Genomic DNA, 10,779 nt, shown 5'->3' with positions numbered 1-10,779 from the left:
TTTGAATCCAAAGCAGAGCAAAGTGTGTGTGTCTCACTTCGTTGGAAGAAGGAGGGCTGTGACGTTTCTTCACAGCTGCTAGCTAAGTACTTAAGGACTGATTAAGGGTCTTGTACAGCCTACAAGGTTGTTTTGGGATGAGTGCTCTTTGCAATACAAAAAGGGTGCTTTGTTTGTTTTGAATTTTGTGATAAAGAACATTGTTTTGAATTTTCAATTGTGTGTGTGTGTCTGAAATTTGTACCCTTGAATTTTTGGGAGGCTCGTACCAGAGAGCCAGGCAGAACATAGAGGTAAAACAGGAGGTGGCTTGTTTCAAATTCAAATAAAGATAGGCCTCTTCATTTTTTAAAATTACATTTTTAAAAATTTTTTATTTTTCTGTCCCAAGAGACAAGTTGCTTCAATGGGTACACAGATTTTCTGAAATTAATCCAGGATAGTTTTAAATTGAGAACCCCATGGTTCTAGGACAGGGGTGCCAAAATCAAGGCCCAGGGGGCTGGATCCGGCCTACAGGGTGCTTAAATCTGCCCTGTGAGGCTGTCCTGGAAACAGCAAAGGACTGGCCTGAGGTGCCTCCGCCAGCAAAAACAGAGCTAAGGAGGGCCCTCCAGAGCTCGTTTTTCACTGGCAGAGGGTTGCAGGAGGCTATCGCAGCTGAAAACAGACTTCAGGAGCCTGTTATAATTGGCAGAGTGGTTGGGTCACCTAAAGCACCCCCATCATGTTGCACTGGCCACACCGATCCTGCCACGCCCATCCTGGCCATGCCCCCTACCCCTCAAAGGTCAAACACAACCCTGATGTGGCTCTCAAATGAATCAAGTTTGACAACCCTGCTGTACGATATAAGTTTGCCCACCCCTTCCTTTAATGTACCATTTTTTTCTTTTTGTTAGAGTGAGAGGAATACTATACCCTTTGCTTTGCACGGATCATCATATTACAATCTTATAAAAAACTGTGTACAATAATAATAATAATAATAATAATAATAATAATAATAATAATAATAATATAAATTATATTTATTAATAATAAATATTATTATTGTTTGTTTATTGATTGATTGATTGATTGACTTATTTATTTATTTATTTATTTATTTATTTGATTTTAATGTCGCCCCTCTCCGCAGACTCGGGGTGGCTCACATAATGGTATAAAGTTAATTATAACTGTATATAGTTTATAGTATACAGATAATGTTAATGGCATATAAATTCAATTAATAAAATAAATAAATAAAATAATTATACCCAATTAATAACCTAAATTTCAATAAATCTATTACCACTCTTCCTTTCCGTTGCCCTTTCCCTGTCCATCCATTCTCTTTTGGTTTCTTAGCTACTTCTTCAAAAACCAATGCTCGTCTCTTACTCTTTTCTTACTGTACTGCAATCATCAATCTGTTTTTTGTTTTCAGTCCCCTTTTCATCAGTATAATCTCATTGTTCTTCATTTTTATCTTCCACCATTATCTTTTCTTTTATGTACACTGAGAGCACATGCATCAATGACAAATTCCTTGTGTGTCCAATCACACTTGGCTACTCTACTCTACTCTACCCTACCCCACCCCAGCCTACTCTACTCTATTCTATTTTATTCTATTCTTTCTGAATGTTTTTTATGGTCCAACTTCATTTCTATTTTCTCATCAACTCCAAAATGTAAGTTTTTGTATCTTCATGAATATATTTTGATATCTCAGTCAATTCTTCATAGATACACACCTCCAAATTGACAAATTCACAATTGTTAGAGGTTTGGGGGGAGGGGTTTGCTTGAACCTTAAGTCTATATAATCTCTTTCTATTTCAGTCCAATCCTGTTCAAAGTCCTATTATCTTCTGTCACCAAAACAGTACACCATCAAACACAATAGCACCACACACGCTCCTTTCAAAACCTTTCAAGCTCCTTCTTATCTTCTTATGAGCAAGGTCAATCTCTAGCTGTCAACACATTCAAGCTTTCCACAGGCTGTTGCAATATTTTCTTTTAGCCAGCAGGTGGCTTTGCTGATTTCCCAATATAACAAGACAGATCTTTTACAAAGATCACCAAAATTGTTTAAATCCACTTAACATATAAGGGATATTTTCTTCCAATTCTTTTTTTTTTTCATTTTAAGTCTCTTTAATTTCCACCACGCCCAATTATAAAAAAACATCCTCAAATTTCTTGGGCTTTTAAATTCTGTTCCTTTAACTTTCTCTATGGTATTTTTGTCTCCTTTTGAATTTCTTCTTTTTATCGTTAAATCAGCCAAAGAGTTTCAACCAACTTCAAACAGATCTTGTTGCCCAGACAATCTACAATTTCTGTATTACGATCTTTCCAATCATGGCTGTCTTAGCTAATGGCGACAAAGTCATTTTCCACAACTGCTGGTCAAGAGGCTGGTGACAGCTCCCTGGGGGGGTTGTAACCCCCCCACAACCACTGACTGGTGCCTCTCTTCTTCACCGCCCCTCCAAGGTGGCTCTAACCTGGTTCCGCTCTGGTTCTAGGTTCTCAAACACCTGGGATTTAGGGTTTTCCACAGAGGGTGGGAGACACCCATAGAGCTGGGACGTTGTCCATGCCCCCTTCCTGACTTTCCATTCCTGAACTCAACAAATACCTGATTTTTTTTGCACTTAAATGAATTCTGAGCCTCCTGAGAATCTAAGATTCATTCTGATAATTATTATTTTTTTATTATTATTATTATTATTATTATTATTATTATTATTATTATTATTTATTAGATTTGTGTGCCGCCCCTCTCCGTAGACTCGGGGCGGCTCACAATAACAAGAACAATGTAAGAACAAATCTAATAATTTAAAAAGCACTAAAAACCCCATTATTAAAAGCAAACAAACACACAAACATTCCATGTATAAACTGTATAGTCCCGGGGGAGAAGTGTCAGTTCCCCCATGCCTGACGGCAGAGATGGATCTTAAGAACTTTACGAAAGGCAAGGAGGGTGGGGGCAGTTCTAATCTGCGGGGGGAGCTGGTTCCAGAGGGTCGGGGCCGCCACAGAGAAGGCTCCTCTCCTGGGTCCCGCCAACTGCATTGTTTAGTCGACGGGACCCGGAGAAGGCCAACTCTGTGGGACCGAACCGGTTGCTGGGATTTGTGCGGCAGAAGGCGGTCCCGGAGGTATTCTGGTCCGATGCCATGAAGGGCTTTATAGGTCATAACCAACACTTTGAATTGTGACCGGAAATTGATCGGCAACCAATGCAGACTGCGGAGTGTTGGTGTAACATGGGCATATCTTGGGAAGCCCATGATTGCTCTCGCAGCTGCATTCTGCACGATCTGAAGTTTCCGAACACTTTTCAAAGGTAGCTCCATGTGGACAAATATCCCAGGCTAATGTGTCTCAACCTTGGCAACTATTAGATATGTAGACTTTAACTCCCTGGATTCTGGCCAGGAAATTCTGGGACTTGAAGTCTATACATCCCAAAGTTGCCAAGGTTGAGAAGAAAAAAATCTAAACAAATCAGTAGGCAAAAAGTTTGAAAATCTTTTGTGAAGCCCTGCAAATAGTTTATTGCAACTTTAGCTAATGCTTTAATTCCCACTTGATTAAATTAAAAAGTAAGTTTATTATGAAAACTGGCAGGCTTAGATGGAGAATCAGTTCATTTTTCTTGTACACTATTGAGATATTTCGTTTACTCTGATGATCATCCTAAATAGCCTAGGTGTGTTCTTATTCGTTTCATATAATTGGCTGTTTGCTAGAAATACAGAAGTGAATTTTTTTTTAATTATTCTTTTTCTCAAAGACCTTACTCGCATCACCAGGGATAAGTCTGTGTGAGTTTAAGTATGAATGCTTATGTCTATTTACACACTAAACAGGGGTGGGTTCTAACTTACCTCGCCACCAGTTCACTTCCACCGGCGCTGCATGGCTACACGCACATTGCACACCACATGGCTGTGCCACGCACATACATGCTTTGCGCATGGGCATCTATGTGCAATGCCAAAAACCCAACTTCTGTGCATGCACAGAAATAAAAACTATCCAAAAAAGAGCCAAAATCAAGATGGTGGTGCAATTGTAGAAGCCAAAAACTTGACTTCTATGCATGCATAGAAGCAAAATTCTGTAAAAAATAGCAAAAAAAAAAAAAAGGAGTCAAAACCAAGATGGCGGCAGCAACGGATCGGCATGGTGTTGGTGATGACCTTTAAAGCCCTACATGGCATTGGACCAGAATACCTCTGGAACCACCTTCTACAGCACGAATCCCAGTGGCTGATAAGGTCCCACAGAGTTGGCTTTCTCTGAGTCCCGTCGACCAAACAATGTCATTTGGCAGGCCCCAGAGGAAGAGCCTTCTCTGTGGTGGCCCCGGCCCTCTGGAACCAACTCCCCCCGGAGATTAGAACGCCCCCCACCCTCCTTGTCTTTCGCAAGTTACTCAAGACCCACCAGTGTCGCCAGGCATGGGGGAACTAAGACATCTCCCCCAGGCTTTTTATATTTCATGTTTGGTATGTATGCGCTATATGGTTTTTAATTGTTGGGGGTTTTATATATTTTTATTATTAGGTTTGTCCCATTGTTACACTGTTTCTTATTACTGTTTTGAACCGCCCCGAGTCTTTGGAGAGGGGCAGCATACAAATCTAAAAAAAAATAATAATAATAATAATAATAATAATAATAATAATAATAATAATAATAATAATAATTCGGCACTGACAGACAGGGCCGCCGATAGGGCAGTATTACCGGGACTGGCGTCAGGGGCCCGGGCAAATTGGAAAATGAGGGGGGCCCGGGGATTGAAGAGGACCGGTAACTTCTGCGTCGGAGTGCTAAGGAAGCTAATTGAATTCAGTTACAAAATTGTTACAATCGAGACCAGGCAAAGGGAACAGATCAGCAAAAATGCCTAATTTTTCTCTATTCTGCCTAAAGAGCTTCATAGCTGCTAAACATGAAGTTTGGATCAGAGCCAATTTGGTATACATTTTGGTTATGGTGTTAGATTTTTTTCAAAATTGTGCCCTTCTAAGTGTGAGGAAAAGATGTATTGCTTTGGAGTTGACATGTGTTTTGGAGCCATCTCGCCATTTTAGATTTGGGAAGCAAACACCATCCTGGATTCCAGAAGCAAGCATTGTGGGAAGTGGGAAGATTTGAATATGCAAAGGAGAAGCTGGGTACAGCTACTAAAGACTTCAAAAAAACAAACCACATCATATTTTGAGACTTGTACAGAGAAGATCTGAAGCAGGAGTTTGTTATTTTAAATTTCACATTCTAAATTATATTAAATGCATACAAAGTAATATCTCACCATATGTTTAATAGATATGATAACATCCTAGGAAAAGAAGAAGAAAGAAGAAAGAGGAAAAAAAGGTGTTGCTCTTAGAGCCACGAATATGCTATTTGTTAACAGACATTATACATTACACATTTAAAAGCTTAAGTATATTAAGTTATGGAACACAATAGCAGGTACATGTATGAGAAAAAATCTTGGATTTTTTGCACATTTGCTTCATAATATGGATTTGATGATACATGAAGGTATGTTCTTTTTTATAAAGTACTGTAATTTTAAAATTTTGCAAACTTTGGAAAATGCTATAAGGAGATAGGTGGAGAGGTTAATGAGAAGAGGGAAGGGTTTTTTTGCTCTTCCCTCCTCTTTCTCTTCTTTTTTCTTGCACTGTGCTTTTTACACCTATGGTGGAGTTTACGTATAGTTTTAAACATTATTATGTATAATTTATCTTCTGGTTACCTGTTATTTATTGGTATTACAGTGATCCCCCGTTTATTGCGTCCCCAACCATTGCGAACAGGGTACTTCGCTATTTTTCAACCCGGAAGTCAAAAATACCATCTACGCATGCGTGCCGGGCACGCATGCGTAGATGGCAGCGGCTTCCCTGGGTCTTCCCCCTCTTGCTGGCGTCAGCGAGGAGTTTCCCCACCGCCCACGCAAACTCCTCGCTGCCGCCCGCCCTTCGCCCGCCCACGCCGTTCATTCTCGCCGCTTTTGAGCTGAGTCCGGGAGCGAATTCGCTCCCGGACTCAGCTCAAAACCGCCGATAGCAAGCGGCAAGGAACGGCTTGTCTCGGCGCTTTCGAGCTGAGTCCAGTCAGCTCGAAAGCGCCGAGACAAGCCGTTCCTTGCCGCTTGCTATCGGCGGTTTTGAGCTGAGTCCGGAAGCGAATTCGCTTCCGGACTCAGCTCAAAACCGCCGATAGCAAGCGGCAAGGAACGGCTTGTCTCGGCGCTTTCGAGCTGAGTCCGGTCAGCTCGAAAGCGCCGAGACAAGCCGTTCCTTGCCGCTTGCTATCGGCGGTTTTGAGCTGAGTCCGGAAGCGAATTCGCTCCCGGACTCAGCTCGAAAGCGCCGAGAGCCAGTGCCCCCCGGACCCCCAACCCGGGTTTGGGGGGCTGCTAGGAAGCCCTCCATGCCGGCGGCAAACAGCCACCCCGCCCCCAATCTTCGGCTCCTCGCTAGCGCTGTGGGAGTAAAAACGCCATCTGCACATGCGCAGACGGTGTTTTTACTTCCGCAGCGCTACTTCGCGAAAACCCGCTCGTTGCGGGGGGTCCTGGAACGGAACCCTCGCAACGAGCGGGGGTCTACTGTATTGTGAAAACCAATATTTTTCTAGTGTGAGGCAGGAGTATTTTGTCTTTATCCTTTGTGCCATCTTATTGCTGCTTTTAATATTGTTGATGGCAAAATTAATAATATTTTGTTAATTTGGTGTATTTGCACTGTTCTGGTTATTTATTTATTTATTTATATGTATGTAATATGTTGATGTCACTTGAATATATTTTCTGCGTTATTAACATATTATTAATCTGTCAAACATGTGTACCTTGTTGTAGTGGCAGGGTTTAAATTTTTTTTTTGAAAGGTAAATGTAATACATAATTGGTATGTCGCAAAATAAAGTAGTTTTAAAATGGCGGGGGGGGGGCAGACACTTAGGCTGTATGGGGCCCCAAAATTCCTGATGGTGGCCCTGCTGACAGAACCAGCTTTGTGATATCACCATCAGTTTACTACCGGTTCTATAGAACTGGTTAAAACTGGGAGCAACCCCCTCTGACACCAGAGTATTTAAAATAAAGGCTTTCTTCTCTTCCTGGAGAGGAAGAAAAAACAGCAGATTATTTTAAGGCTCTGCAATATTAACCAGCTCCTAAGTACTTTGACTGCAAGATAGTATAGTGGAAACAAACTCTCATGCACTTTGAAAGAAAAACAATAGCACCAGACAATGTTGAATCCGCCCCTAACTTCCTGTCAATCCACTAGAGCCACTGAGGGAAAACAACTCTGTAAAACAAACATACAAATCTGGAAATTTCCTGTTTTTAAAAAAATATTATTATGAGATCACCTGACTGGAATATAGCTCAGATCTTATTGGGATGAGGTTTTTTCCAGTCATCTGCTGCAGCTGTTATTGGTAAAAAAGCGGAAACTTCTTTCCTGTTATTTTATTTTTTCAGTAGGAAAATGCCAATAAATGGAGCTGAACGAAGGAAAACACACCAAAAGCATGTGTGTGCCTTTCCTATAGGCATGAGTCAGAGAGAAACAAAAGAAAAAAATCAGGAAGTTGGACATCCGTGAAAAATATGCAACCATGACTTGGTTACAAAGACAACAATGGATAGAAATTGAAGAATTCAGTATTATTCAGCAACTGCCTGTTTTTGGCTATTATTGGAATCACATGGGAGGGGGAATAATAGTTATGCATGGGCAAAATGATAAATAAAAACAAAGGCTGTATACAAAACTGTTTAAAAATCCCCCTTGTCTCACCCCGAAGCTTTTCTTGAAATATGAATAAAAGCTAGCAAACTTTTCTTCATGTTCTTATCTCTCTCCCTGGAGTTCTCAAATTGTTAACTCAAACATAACATCTCTGAGTTAAATATACAGATTCATGCAAAGTGGTGTTAAATATCCAAATTTGACTTTTAAATTAACAAAGAATAGCATTAACACCTCCAATTAGACTCCATTGTAAAACATTCTCGGCAGTTCTCCTCTGACAGGCAAAACTCCCATTCATTCTTCCTTGCATATATTTATATATATTATACCCCTGGTGCATATCCTAATTTTTATTCCATTAGACTACTGCATATAATAAAGCCACAAGCTCCTTTTGCTGACTGTCTAACTATTTTTTTCGGTTTTCATATCCCCAGATAGCCAGGGATGTTCCTTTTCCATTTATTTATTTATTTATTACTTAGATTTGTATGCCGCCCCTCTCCGAAGACTCGGGGCGGCTCACAACATGTAAAAACAAATCCATACCTCTGGATTATCCTTGCCTACAATTCTGAATGTCCAGAGAGACTACTTTTTGAATCTGGTTCCTTGTTGCTCCTTAAATGAAGAATTGTTACCAAAAATGAATGTTTTCAACATGTTTTTAAGGATGTGAAGGTTTTATTGTCTTTTAACTTGCTTTAAGCTGTCCAGAGTGGCTGGCTATAAGTAGCTAAATGAATTAGATAGATAACTAACTAACTAACTAACTAACTAACTAACTAACTAACTAACTAACTAACTAACTAACTAACTAACTAACCAACCAACCAACCAACCAACCAACCAACTAATGTTCTCCATGCATACTAACATAGTATTGATATTTATGCTTCAATTTATCAATATAGATAAGAACTATGATTTAATTATGATGTAATAAAAATGAAAGCCACCATAGATGTATTCAAAACTGAGCCTCTGCTCTAAATATTTAGGACCCAACCCCCTTTTATTATATAAAAAAGCATGATGATAATAACAATAACAGTAACAGTAACAGTAACAGTAACAATACCAACAACAACAACAATAACAATAATAAATAATTTTAAAAAAAATTAGGTTCCACCGTGATTTGAACCCTGATCGCTGGATTCAAAGTCCAGAGTGCTAACCATTACACTATAGAACCAGCAATGCTTCTGCCCTATCTTCCAAGCAAGCAAAGGGAGGTCAGGAAGAAGTATACATGACGTCAAAGCTCCGACCCCGGAATTCCATCGTGGGGTTTTCCAGCTCCTTTTGCTTGCAGCGCAGCAAGCAAAAGGAGGTGGGGAATGCCACAATGGGATTCCCGACTCTCCTCCCGGGCGGTGGCGTTTCGCGGTGCTTGAGCGAACTTTGCCCGAAGTTTTTTTAAAAATTCGGGTTCGGGTTCGGCGTCACGAACAGCACAAAATTCGGTATGAACCCAAATTGTGCAGGTTCGCTTCACCCAACACTTCTCTCTAGGAATCTCTTGGGAGGAAAGAGAGCTTTCACCCTCCCTGTGGTTTCCCCAATCGCACACATTATTTGCTTTTACATTGATTCCTATGGGAAAAATTGTTTCGTCTTACAAACTTTTCTACTTAAGAACCTGGTCATGGAACGAATTAAGTTTGTAAGTAGAGGTACCACTGTACATGATTGAAAGCATTTTGAGATTATTGTTAACTTTTTGAGATACGAAGGCAAGAAGCAGACAATATAGAATTCAAGGGAATATGGAACAATGGATGCTTGGTAGCTTGCCCATGTGTCTCCTTGTCACCAATTATATTTAATAAACTCAAGGTCAGGGTGACTTTTGTTCTCATACACTATTTGCTTCAATCTCTGGGCTACGTAATTGTTTATCCAATCTGTCATTAGCAGTATGAGCCTTCCTTTCTGCCTTAATGACTTGACTGTACCTTTCCCAAGCCAGTTCTACATTCTTTTACAACCACCAAGGCAACTTTACAGATATAGCTCAAGATCTCATGACTTTGTGGCTTTCACCCAAATTGCTTAATAGTTTCACCTAAATTGTTTTGGAATTTACCCCAGAGTTGTTATTCTTCTGGAGGGATCAGCTAACTAGGATTCCAGAAGTTATGCTCTTGCCAGAAGCAGATTATCACCCAGAGAAACCTGGCTATCACAAGCATGTGCTTGTTTACACAAGATGGACTGAGTTAACCTGCAGTTAATTCAGGAAGACTCTGCAGGCTAGTGGATCAGTCACCATAGTATCTAGGTAGCTCAGACTAATTACTGATTTAATCAGAGATCTGTTTGAAATGTAAAGTAAGAATTCTCTTATACAGATGAAACTTGAAAAATTAGGATATTATTCATTTATTTCAGTAATGAAACTTAAAAAGTGAAACTTAATACAGTGGTACCTAGTCTTACGAATGCCTATTCTAACGAACTTTTTGAGATATGAACCCGGTGTTTAAGATTTTTTTGCCTCTTCTTCCAAACTATTTTCACCTTACGAGCCGCTGCTGCTGGGATAAATGGGTTTCTTTTTTTTCTTTTTTGAAGAAAGAAAAGGGAGGGGCGGCTTGGAGACGGAAAGAGTTTGCATTAACAAAGCTAGGAGAACGGAGTGCTTGCAGAGGCACTGAAAGGGTGTCTTTTGAAGAAAGAAAAGGGAGGGGCGCCCCCCTTGCCTTTCTTCCTTCCCACTCACCCTTTAGTTTAGCCTTGCTTCTTCCACCCGCCCCCTTTCGCTGCTCCTCCCTGCCCTCTGTTCGCCTCCCTTCTTAAGTTTGGGATTTTCCTGAAGGATTTGCACGCATTATTCGCTTTTACATTGATTCCTATGGGAAACATTGTTTCGTCTTACGAACTTTTCACCTTACGAACCTTGTCCTGGAACCAATTAAGTTCGTGAGACAAAGTATCACTGTATATGAGAGATATTCATAACATGCAAGGCAAG

The 10,779-nt window shown here is 40.4% G+C and overlaps 1 non-coding gene across 1 annotated transcript; it reads right to left on the bottom strand.

Moving 5' to 3' along the window:
• Positions 1 to 8,925: 8,925 nt before the first annotated feature.
• On the bottom strand, positions 8,926 to 8,997 carry TRNAQ-UUG (transfer RNA glutamine (anticodon UUG)). The gene has a single exon. It is a non-coding gene; the product is annotated as a tRNA-Gln (tRNA).
• Positions 8,998 to 10,779: the final 1,782 nt, after the last annotated feature.

The sequence above is a fragment of the Erythrolamprus reginae genome, chromosome 6 (assembly GCF_031021105.1).
Source record: "Erythrolamprus reginae isolate rEryReg1 chromosome 6, rEryReg1.hap1, whole genome shotgun sequence".
Taxonomy (NCBI): Eukaryota; Metazoa; Chordata; class Lepidosauria; order Squamata; family Dipsadidae; genus Erythrolamprus; species Erythrolamprus reginae.
The sequence above is the reverse complement of the archived record's forward strand: the minus strand, read 5'-3'. Positions and strand labels throughout refer to the sequence as shown.